Here is a 15013-nt window from a genome sequence, read left to right on the forward strand (position 1 = left end):
ACAATTAGAACACTCATTTTCAAAGACCTTTCGGCACGCTCAAAGTGCAAAATGGAACATCCTTCTCAAAATGTAACCACGCTGGTCATAAAAACACTTTTCAAAGAAAATCAAACTATATTTATCATCAATCGCTCCAGTCTCGTGAAAACGACCTGAGAGCTGGAAGGTGAGGCAGCATCTACCTCTGGCAAGGGATAGGTGTATGTTTCGACCTCGAATGGATCACTGTTATCCAAGGCCTAAAAGAAGCACAAACACCAGAAGATGGATTACCGCACGTGGACCCAGTCTCTCATCACGGATAAACATACCAATGGCAATACTGCATCTATACTTCGTAACGATAGCACGTACGTACCATGGGCCTGCGCACAAACGATCACACACCAAGCGCTGTAAACACGACATCGCATCGAAACGAGGGTGAAGAGGACGCTCACCTCGCAATTTCAAGGAAAATAAATAAAAGAGAAACCAATATGAGGTTAACCGCACACGGCTGTTCGTTCGCACCTATGAGCCGAATCTGGAGATCGGAATAAAAACACCTTCTTTGAACGTTAAGATGTTCTTTAAACCAAAATATTTTTCGGGCGGTGTATAGGCACGAAGCGCTACCTCGCATGCTCCCGGAAGTTTATTTTTTTTAATGAAAACTGCTTGAAAATCGAAATGCCAGTGGGTGGAGTCAGCCTTCCTCATAATGACGTCGTTGTGGGTGGAGTTAGGCCAGCTGGCCAACCAATGGGCGGAAAGACAGACACAGATGGACAGAAAACCTCCGCTGCTTTAATATATACAAACACAATTGCTTGTTTTAGAACGTTAACTGTTCTTGTTTAAAATGAAACTTATTTGTAAATGCTATAACATTCACATTACGTGTCGATAATAACGATTATATTGTGGCGGGCACAAGGGACAATAATTCCGCGCACCAGTGGGTGGCGCGAGCGTCCAGGCGGGGAACGAAAACGCATGCCCCGCCATTCGACCGATCGGCCACGCCCGGGGGAAAGGCGTGGCCCCGGGACATATATGCGGGCTCTAAGCCCGAGCCCGCCCAGTGCTGAAGTGCGAGCTCTTAATAAAGACTCTTTGTTTGTACCAACGCGTTGTGGCCTACCTCTCTGGCAATCGAGTCGTGTGTGCACAGCACCACACTGGTGACCCCGATTGGTTCAGCCGTTGCTGACCCCCGAACGCGCCAAGGCTACCAACGCCGTCGCCGTCAAACTCCCTGAGTTTTGGGAAGCGCAAGCCGACGTTTGTTTCGTGCAGACCGAAGCTCGATTTCAGCTCCGAGGCACCACGGCGGACGAGACCCGGTACTACCACGTGGTCGCCGCCCTCGGGCCCGGCACTGCCACCCGAGTCGTGTCCATCCTTCGGCGCCCGCCGGGCGACAACAAGTACGAGGCGCTCAAACATCTCCTCCTCGCCACGTTCGGGCTCACGGAGATCGAACGGGCCGACCGCCTCCTGGACCTTCCCGCCCTTGGCGACACACGACCATCCGTCCGAATGGATTTCATGCTGTCGCTGCTTGGAGACCAGCGCCCGGATTTCTTGTTCCGCGCACTTCACAGGTGTGCCTTGCACTGGCCGGTTCCAAACTAACGAAACCCCGCGCCCTTTCTGGAGAGGCCGACAAGTATTTTGCAGCCTGCGACACGCGGTCGGTGTACGGTGCTGCCGTAGTGGCTCCCGGTGCGGAGGCTCCAGTGCCCCCTGCTTCCCTCGTGGCCGCTGCTATGCCCCGCCCACTACCGCCGCCGCCACCACCACCGCCGCCGACACGGCCGCCGCGGGGGCCACCGCCGCAAACCTGGTGCAACTACCATGCCAGGTTCGGCCGCAAGGCTAAAACGTGCCGCCCGCCGTGTTCTTTTGACAGGTCGGAAAACGACCGGCGCTCACTTGCGGCCATGAGCGTCGGCCATTCCGGCAGCCTCCTGTTCATCACGGACACATTGTCCGGGTGCCGTTTTCTTTGCGACACAGGAGCGCAGGTAAGCGTGCTCCCTGCCTCCACGTCCGACAAGCAAGCCACGGGCCGGGGCCCCACTTTGCTTGCCGCCAACGGTACACCCATCCGCACATTCGGGAAACGTTGCCTCTCACTGCGGTTCGGAGGGCAGCGCTTTCAATGGTCGTTCGTGACCGCCAGCGTGCCAATGACCCTGGTGGGCGCGGACTTCCTATGTGCGCATGGGCTGTTGGTCGACGCGAAGCGCAGACGTCTCATCCAGGCTGAAACCTTCAGCTCGCTCGCTTGTTCACTGAGCGGCTCACCGAGCGGCTCACTGAGGGGCTCACCGAGCGGCTTGCCAAGCGGCTTGCTGGAAGGTTCCGTCCCGGCGAGTTTAGTTTGCACGCTTCCGGCAGCGGACGACTTTACCCGCCTCCTAGCCAGTTTCCCGGCCCTCACACGGCCCACCTTCTCAGCGGTGGCCGTTAAACACGGGGTGGAGCACCATATACCCACGGTCGGGCCGCTGATCTACACCCGGGCACGCCGACTCGAACCCACGAAGCTCGCCGTGGCGAAAGCGGAGTTCGCCATGCTGGAGCGGCTGGGGATCGTACGGCGCTCCAACAGCGCTTGGGCTTCTCCTCTGCACATTGTGCCGAAGCCCGGCGGGGGATGGCGGCCGTGCGGGGACTACCGCCGGCTCAATGATGCCACCACACCCGACCACTACCCATATCCAGGACTTTTCCGCCCGGTTGGCAAACACGACCGTGTTTTCCAAGGTGGACCTCATCCGGGGCTACCACCAGGTCCCCGTACAACCGGGCGATGTCCCGAAGACGGCCGTCATCACCCCTTTCGGCGTCTTCGAGTTCCTGTGAATGCCTTTCGGGTTGAAGAATGCGGCCCAGGCGTTCCAACGGCTTATGAACAGCGTCTTGCGCGACTTACCTTTCCTCTTTGTCTACCTGGACGACATCCTAGTCGCGAGCGCGTCCCGGGAGGAGCACCTGCTCCAACTCCACACGCTTTTCGAACGCCTGGGCCAGCATGGCCTAATCATCAACCCCGCAAAGTGCCGTTTAGGAGTCGCCACCATCGACTTATTGGGGCACTGCATCACCAGGCACGGGGCCGTCCCTTTACCGGCCAAGGTGGAGGTGGTCAGGGATTTCCCGCGACCCCGCACGATCAAGGGGCTCCAGGAGTTCCTGGGCATGGTAAATTTTTACCACCGCTTCGTGCCCCACGTCGCCCGGCTCCTCCGCCCCCTGCACGAGGCCCTCCGGGGCAAGCCGGGCAAAGGTGACATCGCCTGGTCGGAGCCGATGGCCGCGGCGTTTGCGGGCGCAAAGCTGGCCTTGGCCAATGCCACCATGCTGGCACACCCGGCGCCCGATGCGCCGATCGCCCTCACCACCGACGCGTCGGACTACGTGGCGGGTGTGGTGCACGAGCAGTGGGTGCGTGGTGCTTGGCAACCGCTGGCGTTTATTAGCCGGCAGCTTCATCCGCACGAACGCCGCTACAGCACCTTCGACCGTGAGCTGCTCGGGCTCCACCTGGCGGTCCGACACTTCCGCCATCTGCTGGAGGGCCGCCCGTTCACGGCTTTCGTCGACCTCAAGCCCCTTGTGTTCGCGATGGCCAAGGTCGCCGAGCCATGGTCGGCACGGCAGCAGCGTCACATCTCTGCCGTGTCCTAGTATACGACGGACATCCGTCACGTGGCGGGTAAAGACAACCTGGTGGCGGATTGCCTTTCCCGGTCCGTCGCGCATGCGGTCCACCTCGGGATCGACTATGCCCGGATGGCGGAGGACCAGACCGCCGACCCTGGCGTACAGGCCTTGCGGACCGCTGTCACGGGCCTCCGCGTCACCGTGGTGCCGTTCGATGCCGTGGGCGCGGCCCTCCTGTGCGACGTCTCCCTCGGCCGGCCTCGCCCCATCGTGCCCGCTGACTGGCAGCGCCCAGTGTTCGACGCCATCCACGGCCTGTCCCACCCGGGCACGAAGGCCTCCCAGAAGCTCGTCGCAGCGAAGTTCGTCTGGCATGGCCTCAGGAAGGACGTCTGCGACTGGGCCAGGACCTGCCTCGCGTGGCAGCGCGCAAAGGTCCACCGCCACATCCAGGCCCCATTGGCCCCGTTTGCGGTGCCCGAGCGTCGGTTCGACCACGTGCACGTCGACTTGGTGGGACCTCTGCCCCCCTCGTGGGGGTTCACCCACCTCCTCACCATGGTGGACCGCACCACACGGTGGCCGGAGGCCGTCCCATTGGCGGCGACGTCTGCGGCTGATGTGGCGCAAGCCTTCATCGCCACTTGAGTTGCCCGGTTCGGTGCCCCCTCGGACATCTCGTCCGACCACGGCCCCCAGTTCAACTCGGAGCTCTGGGCCGTGGTGGCGCAAGGGCTCGGTGTAAAACTACACCGCACCACGGCCTACCACCCCCAGGCCAATGGCCTGTGCAAGCGCTTTCATCGCTCGATGAAGGGCGCGCTCCGGGCCAGCCTACGCAATGGCAGCTGGGCCGACAGGCTCCCCTGGGTCCTGCTGGGCCTCAGGACGGCGCCCAAGGATGACCTGCGCGCGTCCTCGGCGGAGCTGGTCTTCAGGCAACCACTGCGGGTACCGGGCGAATTCATCCCCGACTCCACGGCTCCTTGGTCCGCGGCGCTCCGCCCTTCAGGAGACCGCCCGGAGGTTCGCCCCGGTGCCGACGGCACACCACGGTTGCCCGTCTTCCCATGTCGCCCCAGAGCTTCGCACGGCGGAGTACGTCTTCGTCCGGCACGACGCCCACCGGGCACCGCTGCGGCCCCCGTACGACAGGCCCTTCTGCGTGCTGGAGACCGGGGACAAATATTTCACCGTCGACATCGGCGGTGCCCCGGATCGCATCTCCGTGGACCACCTCAAGCCGGCCCACCTCGATCTGGACCACCCCCCGCAAGCAGCTCTGCCTCCGCGTCGAGGCCGCCCCCCGGCGGTCGGACCCCCGGCACCCCCCAGCCCCGCCGTCCCGCTACCCCCCAGCCATGCACGCATCGCCAGGGGGCGTTTCAGCCAGGTCATCCGGCTTCCCCGCAAACTCACCCTTCAGGTGCACGGGAATTCTGGGGGGGCGCGTGTGGCGGGCACAAGGGACAATAATTCCGCGCACCAGTGTGTGGCACGAGCGTCCAGGCTGGGAACGAAAACGCATGCCCCGCCTTTCGACCGATCGGCCACGCCCGGGGGCAAGGCTTGGCTTCGGGACATATATGCGGGCTCTAAGCTCGAGCCCGCCCAGTGCTGAAGTGCGAGCTCTTAATAAAGACTCTTTGTTTGTCCCAACGCGTTATGGCCTACCTTTCTGGCAATCGAGTCGTGTATGCACAGCACCACAATATCGTCCTGCAAGTCTTCGGTGCCGTGCTCGGCTGCTGTCACCCACTCATTGTGTGTGTGTCTGTGTGTCTGTATGTCTGTGCTTGGCTGTACCTTCACCTCGAAAACGTTGGCTATATCACAGTGACTTTTGTGCGTTAAATAAATTAATGTGCCCATGTGATGTGCTCGTACATAGACATGCCTGCGTGTGATCGTACATAGACATGCCTGCGTGTGCTCGTACCAAGACGTGCATGTGTGTGCTCGTACTAAGACGTGCATGTGTGTGCTCGTACTGAGACGTGCATGTGTGTGCTGGTACCAAGACGTGCATGCGGGCGCCATCTTGTAAAAACCTCGCACATCCATATCTCTGAAACTGCTCCATGGAAGAAATTGAGACCTGGCTCCAGGGTCGGCGTCATGGGAGGGGGGGGGCATTCGCGGGCCATGCCCCCCCCCCCACAGGCCAAGACTTTGGCGCCAAACGTTGCGTTTTATTAATTAATTTATATTTATCATAATAAATGTGAAAATATTTTCGCGAAATGAAATGAAATAAAAACAAAAATAAGAAAAGAAAAAAACACACCCTGTTGGTCATATTTGCATCAGGTGACGTTTGAGGAAGTAGTTTGCTCATTGACGAGGAGTTTAATAAGGGGTGGGACATGGCCACGGCTGCCAGCGCATCACTGAGACCCGCGATCCCCAAACGGAGACGCAAAGCGAACACAAATATGGAGGAGTATGTCGTTATGGGAACTACAGGACACAGAGATGATGACGAAAAACAGAACTTCAGAGACTGCACTACAACACTATTGATTCAGTACTTGGAGAGATGGATCACAGATTCAGCGAGCGGAGCTCACACTTTGCTGGTGCACTTGTTGCACTGAATCCAGAAAGTGATACATTTCTTGATGTAAAGGCTGTGAAGCATATTATGGACCTGTCACGATCGCCTATAATTGAGACGGTGTTCGAAGTTGCGAAACAGTTTTTCAGCTCACAAAAACAATCACAGCCAATCGATGGGGATTGGACTACACAGCACATCCTCTCAAAGTACCACACACATCTGATCGGAATGCCCAGTGTACTGACTGCTTTCAAACATGCCTCAACATTTGGCGCCTCCACAGCAATGTGCGAGAATTCATTCTCCACTCTGAGAAACGGATTTTCGGACAACAGACACGCAATGCTCCACAAAAGAAAGGCCCAGTTGGTTCAGCTCACGTTTGAGAGGGACCTAACCCGAAAATGCACAACTGAGTGGAAGGACACCATTCTGAGGAGGTTCAGCACCAACACTCGCCGCCTGCAACTCTTCTGAAGGTAAGCCATGCGTTTAATTCACTTTATGATGCCAGCCTTGGCTTTCATGATTATTACGCAAAACGTTGAATGATTTTTGAGTCTGTCTGCATTTATTCGGTAAGAGTGGAGAAAAATAGTCTATTTCAAATGATGGTCCAATGACGCGCATAGTGCAAATAGTGAGAGAGTGAAACAGTGAGAGACAGACACGTGGCTTGCACGTAGGCTATATTTTGTGCAGTGTATGTGTGTGTGTGTGTGTGTGTGTGTGTGTGTGTGTGTGTGTGTGTGTGTGTGTGTGTGTGTGTGTGTGTGTGTGGTGTGTGTGGTGTGTGTGTGTGCAAGAGAGAGACTTTGCAGCATGTTTTTAAATTGTAACTGGGTTGTTGTGTTGATTGTTGACGGCAAACTCTTATTATCAAGCATTCACATCATAGATTCAGTTCTCCAACGGCAGTTTGTGCCCCCCCCCTCCCCCCTTACCCGAATACCCCCCGATTAGATTTGTTCTGACGCCGACTCTGCCTGGCTCATTGTCAAGTACTCCCCATGGGGAATAAGATATGTTAACGATGATGTCATCGGTGCCGATGACGTCATATGACGTCATATGCTGACGTCATATGCTGACGTCATATGACGTCATATGACGTCATATGACGTCATATGCCGATGACGTCATATTGACGATGACGTCAATTATGACGTCATAATTCGACAAGTACAACACTTATCAGATCATTATTTTAAAAATTTCAGCAACTGTTGGTCTGATGGACACGAAATTTTCACCATCCGAGCGCCTCCTCGTTGAGAACATTTTAATGATAATCATGACGTCATATGTCATGTGATACAGGCGCCATCTTGGAAAAACCGAAAAATGTTGCACCTCTATATCTCCAAAACCGCTGTATGGAAAAAATTGAAACATGTCTCATTGTAAAGAACTCCATATGGGGAATACGTGTTAACGATGACGTCATTGGTGCCATAATTATGACGTCATAATTCGACAGGGACAACGCTTAGTCTGATCAGTTTGAAATGTATTGAGTGTGATCTATGCAATAATTATATTAGAGAATATCAATTTATAATGTCATCGCTCACGTAGTCTGGCAGCCATATTGGATCAAAGGAAAAAAATATTTTAACCCTCTGTAGTCTACAAGCCGAATTTATCGGCTCAAACCGCATTCAAATGCATTCAAATTCGAATACAGTAGACTCCAGAGGGAACAAGTTGACAAATTGACTGCGCATGGTAAGTATTCTATGAATACCATCTGGTTGCCCTGAAAGAGTTTCCATCTCCAATGTGGTCTCTGATAGTTTCTTCAAAGTCCCACTGTCTGATCAGTTTTAACATACTGAGAACCTTCAGATATGCTAATAACATCCTCTCCAAGAATCCTCACAAAGAATCTTGGAGTAATCCTCTCCAAGAAGTTCTGTCACTCAAGCTTTTGGGTCTCACTATCTGCCATGATCTTTCCTGGGAAAACCACATTTCAAATCTGGCCTCCAAAGCCAGTTGCCGACTGGGCATCCTCCGTCGTGCGAAGTCCTTCCTTGGTACACCTGAGCTCCTCACCACATACAAGGCTTTCATCCGCAGCTCAATGGAATACTGCTCTCCCCTCTGGGCTGGTGCTCTTGCCTCACACCGAGCTCGCCTTCACGCTGTTGAAACCAAAGCATTCAGAATCATTGGAATCTCCCGTGATGAAGCTAACTCCAAAGGCCTCTCACTCACTCACCGCAGGCAGGTTGGTGGTCTTTCCGTCTTCTACCGACTCCTCTCTGGCCTTGCACCCCCAGCTCTCTCTGGGCTCTGTCCCGCAAATATTCCTACAGGTCGCACAATATCTGCCTGCAACCCTCTTATGGTTAAACTGCCAGAATCAAGACTCTCTGCTCACTTTCACTCCTTCATTCCTCTTTTCTCCCGCCTCTGGAACAAACTCCCTCACTCTCTTCAATCCCACTCCACCCTCCAAGTCTTTAAAACAGCTGTTCACCACCATCTCTTATCTTCCCCCATCCAAAACCTTGATCTTTTCTACCCCCGCTAATTTCACCCCAATTCCACTTTTTTGAAATACCAACTTCTGTCCAGGAAGTCCTTGGTGTCCTTGTGTTTTATACTTCTCCCTCCCCCCCCCCCCCTTTCCCATGCCTCCTCCCCCCGGGCCCTCTCCCTTCCACACATCTCCCTGGTCTCGGATGTTGTGTTTGTGTGCTTCCCCTTCTCCCCATCTTGTCTTCCGCTCCCTCTTTTTGGGTATTTTGTTTGTCTGGTTGATTTGTTTGTGAAGTAAATGTTAGCTCTTTCACGAGCCTCGATTCAGTATACAAAAAATTGGAATCAGTATCAGAATCGGAGGTCAACGTGCAATGTTTGTCTATGTAAACCACAATTTGGATCAAGGTGGGTTATGAGTGCGACGACACTGGCAAAATCGAAAATCGACACTTTAGGGTTTTTTTCAGCACTTTGTGATTGGCAAAAGAAAAGAAAAATATCAAAATATTTTCCTATTACCATGGTTTTCAGAAGAAAAAAATTGCGTTTGGGTTTCTCTTTATCCGAGGCCCAGCACAATTTGTGATGCAATGCCCGTCCGCACAAAGCTGGCAGAGAGCTATATAGCCGAGTCAACAATGAAACCCAGGCAAGACGGCTCAAAAGTAAGTGCGCTAGCTGGGTACCATCTTGTCGGACCATTGCGACCAGGTGCACACACATTTGTCTACTTGAAACACAAACCTGAAAGCAATCGTCTGATATTCATCATACCCAAGTAGCCAGGAAATCAGCTCAGTAACATGTGATGTCCCTCTGTACCGACCTCGTCCTCATATCCCCTCTCCATTCCTTCCATCTTGATTTTGTTTTAAACGAGCATCAATCTCAATCGACCAATACTGCAGAAATGCACTAATTGGCAGAAGTCTGACACGTGTGAAAATGGTAATTTTAACCCTTTTCCTTCTCCTTCCCCAGTGAAGAATATGCATTAGAGCAACGACTTGTCCGATATAGTACCAGTACCTACAACTTGTTTGCTTATTTTTTTTCTTTCTTATTTTTTTTTGGGGGGGGGGGGGCGGGGGCCTTAAATTATCATTTAAAACAGGTAGACTGTTTCTTTTCTATTTTTAAATCGCATTCATTAATCGCGCTGTTAAATTGCCGTTCTTTCAGTTTATTATTAAGAGAAGAAGGTTAACAGATGAGCTATATTTAAAATATCCCAAACAAGGGTGATGGTCAGACTTTGATTGAAGGTATTTCATCAATACATTATCTCCGTTTTTCGTTTTATAAGTTCATTTTACAAACAAATTGCATGTCTCGGTGGTGTAGTGCTTCGAGCGTCCGCTTCAAGTCCGGGAGGTGGGGCAGTCCAAACCCCAGCCAAGTCATACCAAAGACTTTTAAAATGGGACGTGCCGTTTTCTAGCATTTACATGATAAGAGCACGGACAATCCTCATATGTTGCCATCCATGGAGAGAAGGAAATGGCACCCATGAGTGTGGTTAGAAAGGTGGCACCATTGGTACCCAGAGTACCCAGGGAAGTGATGGCACTTCCCCCAACCTCAGTGGCTGTTTGTTTCTAAAAGCCCGGTGTTGTGTCTCTGTATTTGTCTGTGTGTACGTGGTGTGTATGTGTGTGTATATGTGAATGTGTGAGTTCCACTTCAAGCCTTAGATACTGTAAAAAAAAAACCAAAATAAAGTAATTAGGGGGTTACATCCCCTAAGACTAGGGTGCCAGACCTATTTATACTCCTATAAGAGAATAGTTTGTTCTACTGACGTTTTAGGAGATTCATATCTTGTCACTGGCTAAGGATATTAAGCTGCAATATACATCATATTGTTGTGGTTTTGGAAAATTCACCCCCTGAACGGAGGGGGGGGGGGGCTGGGGCGGGGGGTACACCCATATACACCCCAGAAATCCCGAGATAGTTATTTATTTGTCTATGGTAAAGGAATACCTCTGCCCATTGTCTAACGGGATCGGGAATGGGAACATGCGTTGTGGTTGGTTTAGTCTGACGTTCTGCAACCATTGGGTCGCAACCCAAAAGGATTTTCAATGGGTCGCACGATCGTTTCAGAAATCGCGGGGAAAAAAACTTTATCGACGATGTACTTCTCCCGACTGAACAGAACAGAGATCAAACGAAGGCCGACACAAACTTTATAGTGTGGACTCTCCCACCGCGCTGTACTGATGTACCACGATGTACAGCGCTATACCGATGTACCACGCTGTGCCGATGTACCGCGATGTACCGATGTACCATGCTGTACCGATGTACAGCGCTATACCGATGTACCGCGGTGTACCGATGTACCACGATGTACCGCTGTACCATGCTGTACCGATGTACAGCGCTATACCGATGTACCGCGATGTACCGTGCGTGCATCCGGTCAGTCAGATCATACGTTTAGTTTCCGACACGCGAATGTCCATCGCTTTTCATTCGAAAGATTGAGCTGTGAGCGTAAGGTACTCGCCATGGCTGGAAAGTATCAGCCTGTGTTCCTGAACTATGGGTTCACCTTGAATATCGATGAGCACAATGTTCATCGACCAGTGTGTGGTATGCCTCGACGTGTTGGCCAACGAGTCCCTCAGGCCCCAAAAGCTGAAACGGCACCTCGAGAAGAAACATGGAGATCATGTCAACAAGTCGCGGGAGTTTTTTCTCCAGAAAGAATGCGAGATGAACAACAGCAAGTCAGTAATGAGTTCGGCTGTTTTTCCATCGAAGGGACTGACCAAAGCCAGCTACCTGGTGGCGGAGAAGATAGCCAAAGAAAAGAAACCGTACACTATTGCGGGTAAGTTTTTTTGTCTTTTTCTTAAAAGTATTTCACTGCATGTGGCGGTTTGTAGGTTCATAAAGTAATACATGGCGCTGTAAGTAGAGTTAAATTTAGTTTTTCATTTCGTCTTTAGAATATTGATGTGTCGGGTTCTTTCTTACTATTACTCGTGCCATGTATACGTTGGTATATCACAACTTCATACGTTTTATTGTTTGTTGCAATGCAGCCATTCTTAAACTTTGCCTCTTTTTTAAAAGTAAGAACGGCAATCACATCGTACATGTTGAATTTTTATAATGCTTTGGAACAGCGGTTCTTAACCTGGGTGTCGTGACGTACGCTGATACGCGAACAAAATACTGTGTGGTATGTACCTTTGTTAGGTTCCTAAAAATGGGCTTGTAGCGGCTACCGCTGGGTTTTCACAATCGCCTTGCACCTACCAAGGACGCGGAGCGATCATCATGCCGGACTCGTCCAGGACGCCCGGGCAGGCCCGCGCTCAACTTGCCAGGCCTCGGCCGGGACGCCCGGGCATGTCCGGGCACGCCCGGCCACGCCCGCCCTCGACTTGCCAGGCCGTGGCCAGGACGCCCGCCATGCCCCCTCTCGCCGTTCCCGGGCAAACGCTCCGGAATAATGTGTGTATATATATTGCTGCCCGATAAACGGGCTTTTGAGAGAGTATCTGAGCTGTTTTGTTTGAATAAAGCAACTCGGACGAATTCCAGCTTTTTGTCGCGTCCATTCTTCCGATCGACGTGGGAGCACGGCTCCTTCATTGGTGACCTACCGACATGGACACGGCAGTTGCCCTCAAACTGCCTACCTTCTGGGAGGCTCACGCGGCGGTTTGGTTCGCACAGGCGGACTCCCTGTTCGCCCTGCGAGGCATCACGGCCGACGACACCCGCTTCCACCATGTGGTAGCAGCGCTCGGTGCAGCCACCGCGGCCCACGCCCTGAGCCTCCTCGAGAGCCCGCCAGCCGCTGACAAATACGGCGTGATTAAAATGCTCCTCCTCGACGCTTTCGCCCTCCCATCGGCGGAACGCGCACGGCGCCTGCTCGACCTGCCCGAGCTCGGCGACACGCGCCCGTCCGAGTGAATGGACGACATGCTTTTGCTGCTCAGCAAGCACTCTCCGGCATTCCTGTTCCGGGAGCTGTTCCTCCGTCAGCTGCCTAGCCCGGTATGCCTCGCCCTGGCAAGCACGACGATCACGGATCCCCGTGCCCTCGCCAGGGAAGCCGACAAGATCTCCGCGGCAGGCCAACGCATTGCAGCAGCGACCTGGGGCCCACCGCCGTCCGACGCAACACCCATGGGGCCCGAGCACCCGGCACGGTCGACGACCGAACTGCCGACGCAATCGGCGACCGCTACGCCGAGCCGACCACCTCCAGCACGACGACCGGGGCCTCCACCTGACCAAGCGTGGTGTTACTATCATGCCAGGTTTGGACAGAAGGCCTGGACATGCCGACCCCCGTGCACCTTCGGCATGCCGGGAAACAGCCGGGCCGGCGTTCATTACCAGCCATGAGCGCCGGCCACACGGGCAAATTACTGTTCATCACGGACAAAGCGTCCGGACGGCGCTTCCTGTGCGACACCGGCGCCCAACTGAGCGTCATACCCGCCTCTGACCAGGACAGGCAGTCCGCGGTTTGCGGCCCCTCCTTGGTTGTGGCCAACGGATCGGCCATCCGGACCTTCGGCCCGCGCAACGTCACCCTCTGCTTCGGCGGCCAACGCTTTACTTGGACGTTTGTAACCGCAAACGTGCCCATGGCTCTGCTAGGCGCCGACTTCCTCTGCGCACACGGACTGCTGGTGGACGTCCAACGGCGTCGCCTAATCAACGCCGAAACCTTCAGCTCCCTGGTATGCACATTGAGCAGCTCCGCTCCGACCGAGCTGGCATGCGCCCTCCCGGCGGCGAACTAGTTTGCTTGCCTGCTCACGGAGTTCCCGACCCTCACGCGGCCGACGTTTTCGGCCGTCGCAGTACGACATGGGATCGAGCACCACATACCAACCACGGGCCCGCCGGTCTACGCCAGAGCCCGCCGCCTCGACCCAGCCAAGCTCGCCGTGGCCAAAGCCGAGTTCGACGCTTTAGAACACCTCGGCATCGTGCGGCGCTCCGATAGCGCGTGGGCTTCGCCACTACACATCGTCCCAAAGCCAGGGGGCGGCTGGCGCCCATGTGGCGACTACCGCCGTCTTAACGACGCTACCACCCCCGACAGGTATCCGATCCCGCACATCCAAGACTTCTCCGCCCGTCTGGCGGTACGGGTCATTTTTTCAAAAATCGACCTCATACGGGGATATCACCAGGTACCTGTCAGGGCGGCCGACGTCCCTAAAACGGCCGTCATCACGCCGTTCAGCTTATTCGAATTCCTACGGATGCCGTTTGGTCTCAAGAATGCGGCTCAGGCATTCCAGCGCTTGATGGACGGCGTGCTGCGTGACCTGCCGTTCCTCTTCGTTTACCTGGACGACATCCTCATCGCCAGCACGTCCCGGGCCGAGCACCTCCTCCACCTCCGTACACTGTTCGGGCGCCTCAGCGAGCACGGCCTCATCGCCAACCCGGCCAAATGCCACTTCGGCACGACGGCCGTTGATTTTTTGGGCCACCACATCACCAAGAACGGGGCTGTGCCGCTGCCAACCAAGGTCGAGGCCATCACCACGTTTCCGCGTCCCCGCTCCATAAAGGCCCTGCAGGAATTCCTGGGAATGGTGAATTTCTATCACCGCTTCGTGCCCCGCGCTGCTCAACTCATGCGGCCCCTCTACGAAGCCCTCCGGGGCAAGCCGGCCAAGCACGACATCGTCTGGTCCGCAGCAATGGACGCGGCCTTCCAAAGCTCAAAGCGGGCCCTCGCCGACGCAACACTGCTCGCTCACCCGGTGCTCAACGCTCCCATCGCCCTCACCACGGATGCCTCCGACTACGCGGTGGGCGCCGTACATGAGCAATGGGTGAATGGGGTTTGGCAGCCACTCGCTTTTTTCAGCCGGCAGCTCCGGGCCGAACGAGCTCAAATACAGTACGTTTGACCGTGAGCTCCTCGGTCTACACCTGGCCGTTCGCCATTTCCGCCACCTCCTGGAGGGCCGACCCTTCACGGCGTTCGTCGACCACAAGCCGTTTGTTTACGCAATGGCCAAGGTCACGGAGCCGTGGTCGGCCCGCCAACAGCGCCACTTCACCGCCGTGTCGGAGTTTACCACGGACATCCGGCACGTCGCCGGCAAAAACAACGCCGTGGCCGACTGTCTTTCTCGGGCCAGCGCGAACGCGGTCCACCTCGGCGTGGACTTCGCGCTTATGGCGGTGGACCAAACCACCGACACCACGGTGCAAGCCCTCCGGGCGGCGGACACGGGCCTCCGCCTGGCCGACATCCCCTTCGCGGACACTGTCCTGCTCTGCGACGTCTCCCAAGGCCAG

Source organism: Myxine glutinosa, chromosome 1, assembly GCF_964187855.1.
Source record: "Myxine glutinosa chromosome 1, kmMyxGlut1.1, whole genome shotgun sequence".
NCBI classification, from domain to species: Eukaryota; Metazoa; Chordata; class Myxini; order Myxiniformes; family Myxinidae; genus Myxine; species Myxine glutinosa.